Source organism: Calliopsis andreniformis, unplaced genomic scaffold, assembly GCF_051401765.1.
Source record: "Calliopsis andreniformis isolate RMS-2024a unplaced genomic scaffold, iyCalAndr_principal scaffold0001, whole genome shotgun sequence".
In the NCBI taxonomy this organism is placed as follows: domain Eukaryota; kingdom Metazoa; phylum Arthropoda; class Insecta; order Hymenoptera; family Andrenidae; genus Calliopsis; species Calliopsis andreniformis.
Genome location: NW_027480422.1, coordinates 33,405,317 through 33,423,176, shown reverse-complemented (window position 1 = coordinate 33,423,176; position 17,860 = coordinate 33,405,317).

The window sequence follows — 17,860 nt, the reverse complement described above, 5'->3', positions numbered from 1 at the left end:
TCTGGTGGAGAAACGCCCTATAGTGAAGTCTAGGTTGCCGGTAACGTAGAAATGACTACCACTTTCACACTGGTTGCAATTATTCATTTTTTACGATGCAAGAACTGTTGTATCTTTAGTGTATTTTACGCTTCGGGCGTAGACTTCTAAGGCCCTTGCTATTCGGTCTGGTCGAGCAGCACCCTACAGTGAAGCCTAGGTTGCCCGGAACGTAGAAATGACTATCACTTTCACATTGGTTGCAATTATTCGTGTTATACAATGGAAAAACCGTTACATTTTCATTGTATTTTGTGCTTCGTGCGTTGACTTCTAAGACCCTAACTATTCGATCTGGTGGAGCAACGCCCTAGAGTGAAGCCTAGGCTGCCCGGAACGTAGAAATGGCCATAACTTTCACACCGGTTACAATTATTCGTCTTATACGATGGAAAAACTGTCGTACTTATATTATATTTTATGCTTCTGGAGTTGACTTCTTAGGCACTTACTATTCGATCTGTTGGAGCAACGCCCTGGAGTGAAGCCTAGGTTGCCCGGAACGTAGAAATGACCATTACATTCACACTGTTTGCAATTATTCATTTTATACGATGGAGAAACCCTTGCATTTGTATTGTATTTTATGCTTCTGGCGTTGACTTCTAAGGCCCGAACGAGTAGGTATCGTGGAGCAACGCCCTAGAGTGAATTCTAGGTTACCCGGAACGTCGCAATGACCATAACTTTCACACTGGTTGCAATTAGTCGTTTTATACGGTGGAAAAACTGTTGTATTTATTTTGTATTTTATGCTTCGGGCGTTGACTTCTAAGGACCTAACTATTCGATCTGGTGGAGCAACGCCCTAGAGTGAAGCCTAGATTGCCAGGAAAGTAGAAATGACCATAACTTTCACACTGGTTGCAATTATTCGTTGTATACGATGGAAAAACTGTTGTATTTATTTTGTATTTTATGCTTCGGGCGTTGACTTCTAAGGCCCTAGCTATTCGATCTGGTTGAGCAACGCCGTAGAGCGGAGCATAGGTTGCCGGAACGTAGAAATGACCATTACCTTCACACTGCTTGCAGTTATTCCTGTTAAACGATGGAAAGACTGTTGTATTTTTATTGTATTATATGCTTCGGGCGTTGACTTCTCAGGCCCTAACTATCCGATCTGGTGCAGCAACGCCCTAGAGTGAATCCTAGGTTGCCCGGAACGCAGAAATGACCATTACCTTCACACTGATTGCAATTACTCATTTTATACGATGGAAAAACTGTTGTATTTTGATTGTATTTTATGCTCCGGGCGTAGACTTCTAAGGCCCTAGCTATTCGATCTGGTAGAGCAACACCCTACAGTGAAGCCTAGGTTGCCCGGAACGTAGAAATGGATATCACTTTCACACGGGTTGCAATTATTCGTGTTATACGATGGAAAAACCGTTGCAGTTTCATTGTATTTTATGCTTCGGGCGTTGACATCTAAGGCCCTAATGATTCTATCTGGTTGAGCATCGCCCTAGAGTGAAGCCTAGGTTGACCGGAACGTAGAAATGACCAAAGCATTCACACCGATTGCTATTATTCGTTTTATACGATGGAAAAACTGTTGTATTTGCTTTGTATTTTATGCTTCTGGCGTCGACTTCCAAGGCCCTAACAATTCGATGAGGTGGAACAACGCCCTAGAGTGAAGCATAGGTTGCCCGGAACGTAGAAATGACCATTGCCTTCACACTGATTGCAATTATTCATTTAATACGATGGAAAAACTGTTGTATATTTATTGTATTTTATGCTCCGGGCGTAGACTTCTAAGGCCCTAACTATTCGATCTGGTGGAGCAGCGCCCTAGAGTTAAGCCAAAATTGCCCGGAATGTAGAAATGACCATAACTTTCACACTGGTTGCAATCATTCCTGTTATACGGTGGAAAAACTGTTGTATCTTTATTGTATTTTATGCTTCGGGCGTTAACTTCTAAGGCCCTAACTGTTCGATCTGGTAGAGCTACGCCCTAGAGTGAAGCCTGGGTTGCCTGGGACGTAGAAATGGTCATTACTCTCACACTGGATGCAATTATTCCTGCTATGCGATGGAAAAACTGTTGTGTTTGTATAGTATCTTATGCTTCTGGCGTTGACTTCTTAGGCGCTTACTATTCGATCTGGTGGAACAACGCCCTAGATTGAATCCTAGGTTGCCCGGAGCGTAGAAATGACTATCACATTCACATTGGTTGCAATTATTCGTTTTATACGATGGAAAAACTGTTGCATTTTTATTGTATTTTATCCTTCGGGCGTTGACTTCTAAGGCCCTAACTATTCGATTCGGTGGAGCAACGCCTCAGAGTTATATCTAGGGTGCCCGGAACGTACAAATGGCCATCACTATCACACTGGTTGCAATTATTCGTTTTATACGATGGAAAAGCTGTTGCATTTTTATTGTGATTTTATGCTTCTGGCGTTGACTTCTAAGTCCCTAGCTATTCGATCTGGTGGAGCAAGGCCCTACAGTGAAGCCTAGGTTGCCGGGAACGTAGAAATGGCTATCACTTTCGCACGGGTCGCAATTATTCGTGTCATACGATGGAAAAACCGTTGCATTTTCATTGTATGTTATGCTCCGGTCGTAGACTTCTAAATCCCTATCTATTCGATTTGGTAGAGCAACACCCTACAGTGAAGCCTAGGTTGCCTGGAACGTAGAAATGACCATAACTTTCACACTGGATGCAATTATTCGTTTTATACGATGGAAAAACTGTTGTATTTACATTGTATTTTATGCTTCTGGCGTTGACTTCTTAGGCCCTAACTATTCGATCTGGTGGAGCAACGCCCTAGAGTGAAGGCTAGGTTGCCCGGAACGTAGAAATGACCATCATTTTCACACTGGTTGTAATTACTCCTGTCATGCGATGGAAAAAGTGTGGTATCTTTATTGTGTTTTATGCTTCTGGCGTTGACTTCTTAGGCCCTGAACATTCGATCTGGTGGAGCAACGCCCTAGAGTGAAGCCTAGGTTGCCCGGAACGTAGAAATGGCCATAACTTTCACACCGGTTACAATTATTCGTCTTATACGATGGAAAAACTGTCGTACTTATATTATATTTTATGCTTCTGGAGTTGACTTCTTAGGCACTTACTATTCGATCTGTTGGAGCAACGCCCTGGAGTGAAGCCTAGGTTGCCCGGAACGCAGAAATGACAATAATTTTCACACCGGTTGCAATTATTCGTTTTATACGATGGAACTACTGTTGTATTTGTTTTGTATTTGATGCTTCTGGCGTTGACTTCTTTGGCCCTAACAATTCGATCTGGTGGAACAACGCCCTAGAGTGAAGCCTAGGTTTCCGGGAACGTATAAATGGCCATTACATTCACACTGGATGCAATTGCTCGTTTTATACGATGGAAAAACTGTTTTATTTATTTTGTATTTTATGCTCCGGGCGTAGACTTCTAAGGCCCTAGATATTCGATCTGGTGGAGCAACGCCCTGGAGTGAAGCCTAGGTTTCCCGGAACGTAGAAATGACCATTACTTTCACACTGGTTGCAATTATTCGTTTTATACGATGGAAAAGCTATTGTATTTATATTGTGTTTTATGCTTCTGGCGTTGAATTCTAAGTCCCTGGCTATTCGTTCTGGTGGAGAAACGCCCTATAGTGAAGTCTAGGTTGCCGGTAACGTAGAAATGACTACCACTTTCACACTGGTTGCAATTATTCATTTTTTACGATGCAAGAACTGTTGTATCTTTAGTGTATTTTACGCTTCGGGCGTAGACTTCTAAGGCCCTTGCTATTCGGTCTGGTCGAGCAGCACCCTACAGTGAAGCCTAGGTTGCCCGGAACGTAGAAATGACTATCACTTTCACATTGGTTGCAATTATTCGTGTTATACAATGGAAAAACCGTTACATTTTCATTGTATTTTGTGCTTCGGGCGTTGACTTCTAAGACCCTAACTATTCGATCTGGTGGAGCAACGCCCTAGAGTGAAGCCTAGGCTGCCCGGAACGTAGAAATGGCCATAACTTTCACACCGGTTACAATTATTCGTCTTATACGATGGAAAAACTGTCGTACTTATATTATATTTTATGCTTCTGGAGTTGACTTCTTAGGCACTTACTATTCGATCTGTTGGAGCAACGCCCTGGAGTGAAGCCTAGGTTGCCCGGAACGTAGAAATGACCATTACATTCACACTGTTTGCAATTATTCATTTTATACGATGGAGAAACCCTTGCATTTGTATTGTATTTTATGCTTCTGGCGTTGACTTCTAAGGCCCGAACGAGTAGGTATCGTGGAGCAACGCCCTAGAGTGAAGCCTAGGTTACCCGGAACGTCGCAATGACCATAACTTTCACACTGGTTGCAATTAGTCGTTTTATACGGTGGAAAAACTGTTGTCTTTATTTTGTATTTTATGCTTCGGGCGTTGACTTCTAAGGACCTAACTATTCGATCTGGTGGAGCAACGCCCTAGAGTGAAGCCTAGATTGCCAGGAAAGTAGAAATGACCATAACTTTCACACTGGTTGCAATTATTCGTTGTATACGATGGAAAAACTGTTGTATTTATTTTGTATTTTATGCTTCGGGCGTTGACTTCTAAGGCCCTAGCTATTCGATCTGGTTGAGCAACGCCGTAGAGCGGAGCATAGGTTGCCGGAACGTAGAAATGACCATTACCTTCACACTGCTTGCAGTTATTCCTGTTATACGATGGAAAGACTGTTGTATTTTTATTGTATTATATGCTTCGGGCGTTGACTTCTCAGGCCCTAACTATCCGATCTGGTGCAGCAACGCCCTAGAGTGAATCCTAGGTTGCCCGGAACGCAGAAATGACCATTACCTTCACACTGATTGCAATTACTCATTTTATACGATGGAAAAACTGTTGTATTTTGATTGTATTTTATGCTCCGGGCGTAGACTTCTAAGGCCCTAGCTATTCGATCTGGTAGAGCAACACCCTACAGTGAAGCCTAGGTTGCCCGGAACGTAGAAATGGATATCACTTTCACACGGGTTGCAATTATTCGTGTTATACGATGGAAAAACCGTTGCAGTTTCATTGTATTTTATGCTTCGGGCGTTGACATCTAAGGCCCTAATGATTCTATCTGGTTGAGCATCGCCCTAGAGTGAAGCCTAGGTTGACCGGAACGTAGAAATGACCAAAGCATTCACACCGATTGCTATTATTCGTTTTATACGATGGAAAAACTGTTGTATTTGCTTTGTATTTTATGCTTCTGGCGTCGACTTCCAAGGCCCTAACAATTCGATGAGGTGGAACAACGCCCTAGAGTGAAGCATAGGTTGCCCGGAACGTAGAAATGACCATTGCCTTCACACTGATTGCAATTATTCATTTAATACGATGGAAAAACTGTTGTATATTTATTGTATTTTATGCTCCGGGCGTAGACTTCTAAGGCCCTAACTATTCGATCTGGTGGAGCAGCGCCCTAGAGTTAAGCCAAAATTGCCCGGAATGTAGAAATGACCATAACTTTCACACTGGTTGCAATCATTCCTGTTATACGGTGGAAAAACTGTTGTATCTTTATTGTATTTTATGCTTCGGGCGTTAACTTCTAAGGCCCTAACTGTTCGATCTGGTAGAGCAACGCCCTAGAGTGAAGCCTGGGTTGCCTGGGACGTAGAAATGGCCATTACTCTCACACTGGATGCAATTATTCCTGCTATGCGATGGAAAAACTGTTGTGTTTGTATAGTATCTTATGCTTCTGGCGTTGACTTCTTAGGCGCTTACTATTCGATCTGGTGGAACAACGCCCTAGATTGAATCCTAGGTTGCCCGGAGCGTAGAAATGACTATCACATTCACATTGGTTGCAATTATTCGTTTTATACGATGGAAAAACTGTTGCATTTTTATTGTATTTTATCCTTCGGGCGTTGACTTCTAAGGCCCTAACTATTCGATTCGGTGGAGCAACGCCTCAGAGTTATATCTAGGGTGCCCGGAACGTACAAATGGCCATCACTATCACACTGGTTGCAATTATTCGTTTTATACGATGGAAAAGCTGTTGTATTTATATTGTGTTTTATGCTTCTGGCGTTGAATTCTAAGTCCGTAGCTATTCGATCTGGTGGAGAAACGCCCTAGAGTGCAGCCTAGGTTGCCCGGAACGTAGAAACGACCTGGACTTTCACACTGGTTGCAGTTATTCCTGTTATACGGTGGAAAAACTGTTGCATTTTTATTGTGATTTTATGCTTCTGGCGTTGACTTCTAAGTCCCTAGCTATTCGATCTGGTGGAGCAAGGCCCTACAGTGAAGCCTAGGTTGCCGGGAACGTAGAAATGGCTATCACTTTCGCACGGGTCGCAATTATTCGTGTCATACGATGGAAAAACCGTTGCATTTTCATTGTATGTTATGCTCCGGGCGTAGACTTCTAAATCCCTATCTATTCGATTTGGTAGAGCAACACCCTACAGTGAAGCCTAGGTTGCCTGGAACGTAGAAATGACCATAACTTTCACACTGGATGCAATTATTCGTTTTATACGATGGAAAAACTGTTGTATTTACATTGTATTTTATGCTTCTGGCGTTGACTTCTTAGGCCCTAACTATTCGATCTGGTGGAGCAACGCCCTAGAGTGAAGGCTAGGTTGCCCGGAACGTAGAAATGACCATCATTTTCACACTGGTTGTAATTACTCCTGTCATGCGATGGAAAAAGTGTGGTATCTTTATTGTGTTTTATGCTTCTGGCGTTGACTTCTTAGGCCCTGAACATTCGATCTGGTGGAGCAACGCCCTAGAGTGAAGCCTAGGTTGCCCGGAACGTAGAAATGACCATTACCTTCACAATGGTCGCAGTTATTCCTGTTATATGATTGAAGAACTGTTGTATTCTTATTGTATTTTATGCACCTGGTGTTGACTTCCTAGGCCCTAACTATTCGATCTGGTGGAGCAACGCCTCAGAGTTATATCTAGGATGGTCGGAACATAGAAATGGCCATAACTTTAACACTGGTTGCAATTATTCGAACTATACGATGGAAAAACTGTTGAATTTATTTTGTATTTTATGCTTCTGGCGTTGACTTCATAGGCCCTAACTATTCGATCTGGTGTAGGAACGCCCTAGAGTCAAGCCTAAGTTGCCCGGAACGTAGAAATGACCATAACTTTCACACTGGTTGCAATTATTCGTTTTATACGATGGAAAAACAGTTGAATTTCTTTTGTATTTTATGCTTCTGGCGTTGACTTCATAGGCCCTAACTATTCGATCTGGTGGGCCAACGCCCTAGAGTGAAGCCTAGGTTGCCCGGAACGTAGGAATGACCATTAGCTTCACACTGGTTGCAATTATTCCTGATATACGATGGAAGAACAGTTGTATTTTTAATGTATTTTATGCTTCTCGCGTTGACTTCTTAGGCCCGAACAATTCGATCTGGTGGACAAACGCCCTAGAGTGAAGCCTAGGTTGCACGGAACGTAGAAATGACCATTACTTTCACACTGTTTGCAATTATTCATATTATACGATGGAAAAACTGTTGTATTTTTATTGTATTTTATGCTCCGGGCGTAGACTTCTAAATCCCTATCTATTCGATTTGGTAGAGCAACACCCTACAGTGAAGTCTAGGTTGCCTGGAACGTAGAAATGACCATAACTTTCACAGTGGATGCAATTATTCGTTTTATACGATGGAAAAACTGTCGTATTTACATTGTATTTTATGCTTCTGGCGTTGACTTCTTAGGCCCTAACTATTCGATCTGGTGGAGCAACGCCCTAGAGTGAAGGCTAGGTTGCCCGGAACGTAGAAATGACCATCATTTTCACACTGGTTGTAATTACTCCTGTCATGCGATGGAAAAAGTGTGGTATCTTTATTGTGTTTTATGCTTCTGGCGTTGACTTCTTAGGCCCTGAACATTCGATCTGGTGGAGCAACGCCCTAGAGTGAAGCCTAGGTTGCACGGAACGTAGAAATGACCATTACTTTCACACTGTTTGCAATTATTCATATTATACGATGCAAAAACTGTTGTATTTACATTGTATTTTATGCTTCTGGGGTTGACTTCTTAGGCCCTAACTATTCGATCTGGTGGAGCAACGCCCTAGAGTGAAGGCTAGGTTGCCCGGAACGTAGAAATGACCATCACTCTCACACTGGTTGTAATTACTCCTGTAATGCGATGGAAAAACTGTTGTATCTTTATTGTGTTTTATGCTTCTGGCGTTGACTTCTTAGGACCTGACCATTCGATCTGGTGGAGCAACGCCCTAGAGTGAAGCCTAGGTTGCCCGGAACGTAGAAATGACCATAATTTTCACATCGGTTGCAATTATTCGTTTTATACGATGGAAAAACTGTTGCATTTGTTTGTATTTTACGCTTCTGGCGTTGACTTCTAAGGCCCTAACAATTCGTTCTGGCGGAACAACGCCCTAGAGCGAAGCCGAGGTTGCCCGGAACGTAGAAATGACCATCACTTTCACACTGGTTGCAATTACTCCTGTTCTACGATGGAAAAACTGTTGTATCTTTATTGTATTTTATGCTTCGGGCGTTGACTTCTAAGGCCCTAACTATTCGATCTGGTGGAGCAACGCCCTAGAGTGAAGCCTTGGTTGCCCGGAACGTAGAAATGACCATTACCTTCACACTGATTGCAATTATCCATTTTATACGATGGAAAATCTATTGCATTTTTATTGTATTTTATGCTTCGGGCGTTTACTTCTAAGGCCCTAACTATTCGATCTGGTGGAGCAACGCCCTAGAGTCAAGCCTAGGTTGCCAGGAACGTAGAAATGACCATAACTTTCACACTGGTTGCAATTATTCGTTTTATACGATGGAAAAACTGTTGTATTTATTTTGTATTTTATGCTTGGGGCGTTGACTTCTAAGGCCCTAGATATTCGATCTGGCTGAGCAACGCCCTAGAGCGAAGCATAGGTTGCCCGGAACGTAGAAATGACCATTACCTTCACACTGGTTGCAGTTATTCCTGTTATACGATGGAAAAACTGTTGTATTTACATTGTATTTTATGCTTCTGGCGTTGACTTCTTAGGCCCTAACTATTCGATCTGGTGGAGCAACACCCTATAGTGAAGCCTAGGTTGCCCGGAACCTAGAAGTGACTATCACTTTCACACTGGCTGCAATTATTCGTGTTATACGATTGAAAAACCGTTGCATTTTCATTGTATTTTATGCTTCGGGCGTTGACGTCTAAGGCCCTAACGATTCTATCTGGTGGAGCAACGCCCCAGAGTGAAGCCTAGGTTGACCGGAACGTAGAACTGACCATAACTTTCACACTGGATGGAATTATTCGTTTTATACGATGGAAAAACTGTTGTATTTACATTGTATTTTATGCTTCTGGCGTTGACTTCTTAGGCCCTAACCATTCGATCTGGTGGATCAACGCACTAGAGTGAAGGATAGGTTGCCCGGAACGTAGAAATGACCATCACTTTCACACTGGTTGTAAATACTCCTGTCATGCGATGGAAAAACTGTTGTATCTTTATTGTGTTTTATGCTTCTGGCGTTGACTTCTTAGGCCCTGACCATTCGATCTGGTGGTGCAACGCCCTAGATTGAAGCCTAGGTTGCCCGGAACGTAGAAATGACCATTACCTTCACACTGGTTGCAGTTATTCCTGTTATATGATGGAAAAACTGTTCTATTCTTATTGTATTTTATGCACCTGGTGTGGACTTCCAAGACCCTAACTATTCGATCTGGTGGAGCAACGCCTCAGAGTTATATCTAGCATGGCCGGAACGTAGAAATGGCCGTCACTTTCACACTGGTTGCAATTATTCGCATTATACGATGGAACAGCTGTTGTATTTATATTGTGTTTTATGCTTCTGGCGATGACTTCTTGGCCCTAGCTATTCGATCTGGTGGAGCAACACCCTAGAGTGAAGCCTAGGTTGCCCGGAACCTAGAAGTGCCTATCACTTTCACACTGGTTGCAATTATTCGTGTTATACGATGGAAAAACCGTTGCATTTTCATTTTATTTTATGCTTCGGGCGTTGACTTCTAAGGCCCTAACTATTCTATCTGGTGGAGCAACGCCCTAGAGTGCAGCCTAGGTTGACCGGCACGTAGAAATGACCATAACTTTCAGACCGTTTGCAATTATTCGTTTTATACGATGGAATAACTGTTGTAATTGTTTTGTATTTTATGCTTCTGGCGTTGACTTCTTAGTCCCTTACTATCCGATCTTGTGGAACAACGCCCTAGATTGAAGCCTAGGTTGCCCGGAACGTAGATATGACTATCACTTTCACACACTGGCTGGAATTATTCCTGTTATACGATAGAAAAGCTGTTGTATCTTTATTGTATTTCATGCTTCTGGCGTTGACTTCTAAGTCGCTAGCTAATCGATCTGGTGGAGCAACGCCCTAGAGTGAAGCGTAGGTTCCCGCAACGTTGAAATGGCCATTACTTTCACACTGGATGCAACTATTCGTTTTACACGACGGAAGCACCGTTGTATTTACATTGTATGTTATGCTTCTGGCGTTGACTTCTTAGGCCCATGCTCTTCGATCTGGTGGAACAACGCCCTATATTAAATCCTAGGTTGCCGGGAACGTAGAAATGACTATCACCTTCACATTGGCTGCAATTATACGTTTTATACGATGGAACAGCTGTTGTATTTATAATACGTTTTATGCTTCTGGCGTTGACTTCTTAGGCCCTAACTATTCGATCTGGTGGAGCAACGCCCTAGAGCGAAGTCTAGGTTGCCTGGAACGTAGAAATGACCATTACCTTCACACTGATTGCAATTATTCATTTTAAGCGATGGAAAAACAGTTGTATTTTTATTGTATTTTATGCTCCGGGCGTCGGCTTCTTAGGCCCTAGCTATTCGATCTGGTGGAACAACGCCCTAGAGCGAAGCATAGGTCGCCCGGAACGTAGAAATGACCATTACTTTCACACTGTTTGCAATTATTCATATTATACGATGTAAAGACTGTTGTATCTATATTGTATTTTATGCTTCGGGCGTTGACTTCTAAGGCCCTAACTATTCGATCTGGTGGAGCAACGCCCTAGAGTAAAGCGTAGGTGGCCGGGAATGTAGAAATGGCCATTACTTTCACAGTGGATGCATCTATTCGTTTTATACGATGGAAAAATCGTTGTATTTATATTGTATGTTGTGCTTCTGGCGTTGACTTCTTAGGCCCTTGATATTCGATCTGGTGGAACAACGCCCTATATTAAATCCTAGGTTGCCCGGAACGTAGAAATGACTGTCGCCTTCACATTGGCTGCAATTATTCGTTTTATACGGTGGAACAGCTGTTGTATTTATAATACGTTTTATGCTTCTGGCGTTGACTTCTTAGGCCCGAACTATTCCATCTGATGGAGCAACGCCCTAGAGCGAAGCCTAGGTTGTCCGGAACGTAGAAATGACCATTACCTTCACACTGATTGCAATTATTCATTTTAAACGATGGAAGAACAGTTGTATTTTTATTGTATTTTATGCTCCGGGCGTCGGCTTCTTAGGCCCTAGCTATTCGATCTGGTGGAACAACGCCCTAGAGCGAAGCACAGGTCGCCCGGAACGTAGAAATGACCATTACTTTCACACTGTTTGCAATTATTCATATTATACGATGTAAAGACTGTTGTATCTATATTGTATTTTATGCTTCGGGCGTTGACTTCTAAGGCCCTAACTATTCGATCTGGTGGAGCAACGCCCTAGAGTAAAGCGTAGGTGGCCGGGAATGTAGAAATGGCCATTACTTTCACAGTGGATGCATCTATTCGTTTTATACGATGGAAAAATCGTTGTATTTTTATTGTATCTTATGCTTCGGGCGTTGACTTCTAAGACCCTAACTATTCGATCTGATGGAGCAACGCCCTAGAGTGTAGCCTAGGTTGCCCGGAACGTAGAAATGACCATTACCTTCACACTGGTTGCAGTTATTCCTGTTATATGATGGAAAAACTGTTGTATTCTTATTGTATTTTATGCACCTGGTGTTGACTTCCTAGCACCTAACTATTCGATCTGGTGGAGCAACGCCTCAGAGTTATATCTAGGATGGCCGGAACGTAGAAATGGCCGTCACTTTCACACTGGTTGAAATTATTCGCTTTATACGATGGAACAGCTGTTGTATTTATATTGTGTTTTATGCTTCTGGCGATGACTTCTTAGACCCTAGCTATTCGATCTTGTGGAGCAACACCCCAGAGTGAAGCCTAGGTTGCCCGGAACCTAGAAGTGACTATCACTTTCACACTGGTTGCAATTACGCCTGCTATACGATGGAAAAACTGTTGTATCTTTATTGTATTTTATGCTTCGGGCGTTGACTTCTAAGGCCCTAACTATTCGATCTGGTGGAGCAACGCCCTAGAGCCAAGCCTAGGTTGCCCGGAACGTAGATTTGGCCATTACTTTCACACTGGATGCAATTATTCGTTTTATACGATGGAAAAACTGTTGTATTTATTCTGTATTTTAAGCTTCGGGCGCTGACTTCTAAGGCCCTAACTATTCGATCTGGTGGAGCAACGCCCTAGAGTGAAGCCTAGGTTGCCCCGAGCGTAGAAATGACTATCACTTTCACACGGGTTGCAATTATTCGTGTTATACGATGGAAAAACCGTTGCATTATCATTGTATTTTATGTTTCGGACGTTGATATCTAAGGCACTAACGGTTCTATCTGGTGGAGCAACGCCCTAGGGTGAAGCCTAGGTTGACCGGAACGTAGAAATGACCATTACCTTCACACTGAATGCAATTATTCATTTTATACGATGGAAAAACTATTGTATTTTTATTGTATTTTATGCTTCGGGCGTTGACTTCTAAGGACCTAACTATTCGATCTGGTGGAGCAACGCCCTAGAGTGAAGCCTAGATTGCCAGGAACGTAGAAATGACCATAACTTTCACACTGGTTGCAATTATTCGTTGTATACGATGGAAAAACTGTTGTATTTATTTTGTATTTTATGCTTCGGGCGTTGACTTCTAAGGCCCTAGCTATTCGATCTGGTTGATCAACACCCTAGAGCGAAGCATAGGTTGCCGGAACGTAGAAATGACCATTACATTCACACTGTTTGCAATTATTCATTTTATACGATGGAGAAACCCTTGTATATATTTTGTATTTTATGCTTCGGGCGTTGACTTCTAAGGACCTAACTATTCGATCTGGTGGAGCAACGCCCTAGAGTGAAGCCTAGATTGCCAGGAACGTAGAAATGACCATAACTTTCACACTGGTTGCAATTATTCGTTGGATACGATGGGAAAACTGTTGTATTTATTTTGTATTTTATGCTTCGGGCGTTGACTTCTAAGGCCCTAGCTATTCGATCTGGTTGAGCAACGCCCTAGAGCGAAGCATAGGTTGCCGTAACGTAGAAATGACCATTACCTTCACACTGCTTGCAGTTATTCCTGTTATACGATGGAAAGACTGTTGTATTTTTATTGTATTATATGCTTCGGGCGTTGACTTCTCAGGCCCTAACTATCCGATCTGGTGCAGCAACGCCCTAGAGTGAATCCTAGGTTGCCCGGAACGCAGAAATGACCATTACCTTCACACTGATTGCAATTACTCATTTTATACGATGGAAAAACAGTTGTATTTTGATTGTATTTTATGCTCCGGGCGTAGACTTCTAAGGCCCTAGCTATTCGATCTGGTAGAGCAACACCCTGCAGTGAAGCCTAGGTTGCCCGGAACGTAGCAATGGATATCACTTTCACACGGGTTGCAATTATTCGTGTTATACGATGGAAAAACCGTTGCATTTTCATTGTATTTTATGCTTCGGGCGTTGACATCTAAGGCCCTAACGATTCTATCTGGTTGAGCATCGCCCTAGAGTGAAGCCTAGGTTGTCCGGAACGTAGAAATGACCATAGCATTCACACCGGTTGCTATTATTCGTTTTATACGATGGAAAAACTGTTGTATTTGCTTTGTATTTTATGCTTCTGGCGTTGACTTCCAAGGCCCTAACAATTCGATGAGGTGGAACAACGCCCTAGCGTGAAGCATAGGTTGCCCGGAACGTAGAAATGACCATTGCCTTCACACTGATTGCAATTATTCATTTAATACGATGGAAAAACTGTTGTATATTTATTGTATTTTATGCTCCGGGCGTAGACTTCTAAGGCCCTAACTATTCGATCTGGTGGAGCAGCGCCCTAGAACGATGCCTAGGTTGCCCGGAACGTAGAAATGACCATTACGTTCACACTGATTGAAATTATTCATTTTATACGATGGATAAACTGTTGTATTTTTACTGTATTTTATGCCCGGGCGTAGACTTCTAAGGCCCTAGCTATTCGATCAGGTGGAGCAACGTCTTAGAGCGAAGCATAGGTTGCCCGAAACGTAGAAATGACCATTACCTTCACACTGGTTGCAGTTATTCCTGTTATACGATGGAAAAACTGTTGTGTTTTTATTGTATTATATTCTTCGGGCGTTGACTTCTCAGGCCCTAACTATTCGATCTGGTGCAGCAACGCCCTAGAGTCAAGCCTGGGTTGCACGGAACGTAGAAATGACCATTACTTTCACACTGTTTGCAATCATTCATATTATACGATGCAAAAACTGTTGTATTTACATTGTATTTTATGCTTCTGGCGTTGACTTCTTAGGCCCTAATTATACGTTCTGGTGGATCAACGCCCTAGAGTGAAGCCTAGGTTGCACGGAACGTTGAAATGACCATTACCTTCACACTGTTTGCAATTATTCATATTATACGATGCAAAAACTGTTGTATTTACATTGTATTTTATGCTTCGGGCGTTGACTTCTAAGGCCCTAACTATTCGATCTGGTGGAGCAACGCCCTAGAGTGAAGCCTTGGTTGCCCGGAACGTAGAAATGACCATTACCTTCACACTGATTGAATTATCCATTTTATACGATGGAAAATCTATTGCATTTTTATTGTATTTTATGCTTCGGGCGTTTACTTCTAAGGCCCTAACTATTCGATCTGGTGGAGCAACGCCCTAGAGTCAAGCCTAGGTTGCCAGGAACGTAGAAATGACCATAACTTTCACACTGGTTGCAATTATTCGTTTTATACGATGGAAAAACTGTTGTATTTATTTTGTATTTTATGCTTGGGGCGTTGACTTCTAAGGCCCTAGATAATCGATCTGGTTGAGCAACGCCCTAGAGCGAAGCATAGGTTGCCCGGAACGTAGAAATGACCATCACTTTCACACTGGTTGCAATTACTCCTGTTATACTATGGATAATCTGTTGTATCTTGATTGTATTTTATGCTTCGGGCGTTGACTTCTAAGGCTCTAACTGTTCGATCTGGTGGAGCAACACCCTAGAGTGAAGCATAGGTTGCCCGGAACGTAGAAATGGCCATTACTTTCACACTGGATGCAACTCTTCGCTTTATACGATGGAAAAATCGTTGTATTTATATTCTACGTTATGCTTCTGGCGCAGACTACTTAGGCCCTTGCTGTTCGATCTGGTGGAACGACGCCCTATATTAAATCCTAGGTTGCCCGGAACGTAGAAATGACTATCACCTTCACATTGGCTGCAATTATACGTTTTATACGATGGAACAGCTGTTGTATTTATAATACGTTTTATGCTTCTGGCGTTGACTTCTTAGGCCCTAACTATTCGATCTGGTGGAGCAACGCCCTAGAGCGAAGCCTAGGTTGCCCGGAACGTAGAAATGACCATTACCTTCACACTGATTGCAATTATTCATTTTATACGATGGAAAAACAGTTGTATTTTTATTGTATTTTATGCTCCGGGCGTCGGCTTCTTAGGCCCTAGCTATTCGATCTGGTGGAGCAACGCCCTAGAGTGAAGCATAGGTTGCCCGAAACGTAGAAATGGCTATCACTTTCACACGGGTTGCAAATATTCGTGTTACACGATGGAAAAACCGTTCCATTTTCATTGTATTTTATGTTTCGGGCGTTGACTTCTAAGGCCCTAACTATTCTATCTGGTGGAGCAACGCCCTAGAGTGCAGCCTAGGTTGACCGGCACGTAGAAATGACCATAACTTTCAGACCGTTTGCAATTATTCGTTTTATACGATGGAATAACTGTTGTAATTGTTTTGTATTTTATGCTTCTGGCGTTGACTTCTTAGTCCCTTACTATCCGATCTTGTGGAACAACGCCCTAGATTGTAGCCTAGGTTGCCCGGAACGTAGATATGACTATCACTTTCACACAGTGGTTGGAATTATTCCTGTTATACGATAGAAAAACTGTTGTATCTTTATTGTATTTCATGCTTCTGGCGCTGACTTCTAAGTCGCTAGCTAATCGATCTGGTGGAACAACGCCCTAGAGTGAAGCGTAGGTTCCCGCAACGTTGAAATGGCCATTACTTTCACACTGGATGCAACTATTCGTTTTACACGACGGAAGCACCGTTGTATTTACATTGTATGTTATGCTTCTGGCGTTGACTTCTTAGGCCCATGCTCTTCGATCTGGTGGAACAACGCCCTATATTAAATCCTAGGTTGCCGGGAACGTAGAAATGACTATCACCTTCACATTGGCTGCAATTATACGTTTTATACGATGGAACAGCTGTTGTATTTATAATACGTTTTATGCTTCTGGCGTTGACTTCTTAGGCCCTAACTATTCGATCTGGTGGAGCAACGCCCTAGAGCGAAGCCTAGGTTGCCTGGAACGAAGAAATGACCATTACCTTCACACTGGTTGCATTTATTCGTGTTATACGATGGAAAAACCGTTGCATTTTCATTGTATTTTATGCTTCGGGCGTTGACTTCTAAGGCCCTAACTATTCGATCTGGTGGAGCAACGCCCTAGAGTGAATCCTAGGTTGCCCGGAACGCAAAAATGACCATTACCTTCACACTGATTGCAATTATTCGTCTTATACGATGGAAAAACTGTTGTATTTATTTTGTATTTTATGCTTCGGGCGTTGACTTCTAAGACCCTAACTATTCGATCTGATGGAGCAACGCCCTAGAGTGTAGCCTAGGTTGCCCGGAACGTAGAAATGACCATTACCTTCACACTGGTTGCAGTTATTCCTGTTATATGATGGAAAAACTGTTGTATTCTTATTGTATTTTATGCACCTGGTGTTGACTTCCTAGCCCCTAACTATTCGATCTGGTGGAGCAACGCCTCAGAGTTATATCTAGGATGGCCGGAACGTAGAAATGGCCGTCACTTTCACACTGGTTGAAATTATTCGCTTTATACGATGGAACAGCTGTTGTATTTATATTGTGTTTTATGCTTCTGGCGATGACTTCTTAGACCCTAGCTATTCGATCTTGTGGAGCAACACCCCAGAGTGAAGCCTAGGTTGCCCGGAACCTAGAAGTGACTATCACTTTCACACTGGTTGCAATTACGCCTGCTATACGATGGAAAAACTGTTGTATCTTTATTGTATTTTATGCTTCGGGCGTTGACTTCTAAGGCCCTAACTGTTCGATCTGGTGGAGCAACGCCCTAGAGCCAAGCCTAGGTTGCCCGGAACGTAGATTTGGCCATTACTTTCACACTGGATGCAATTATTCGTTTTATACGATGGAAAGACTGTTGTATTTATTCTGTATTTTAAGTTTCGGGCGCTGACTTCTAAGGCCCTAACTATTCGATCTGGTGGAGCAACGCCCTAGAGTGAAGCCTATGTTGCCCGGAACGTAGAAATGACCATTACCTTCACACTGATTGCAATTATCCATTTTATACGATGGAAA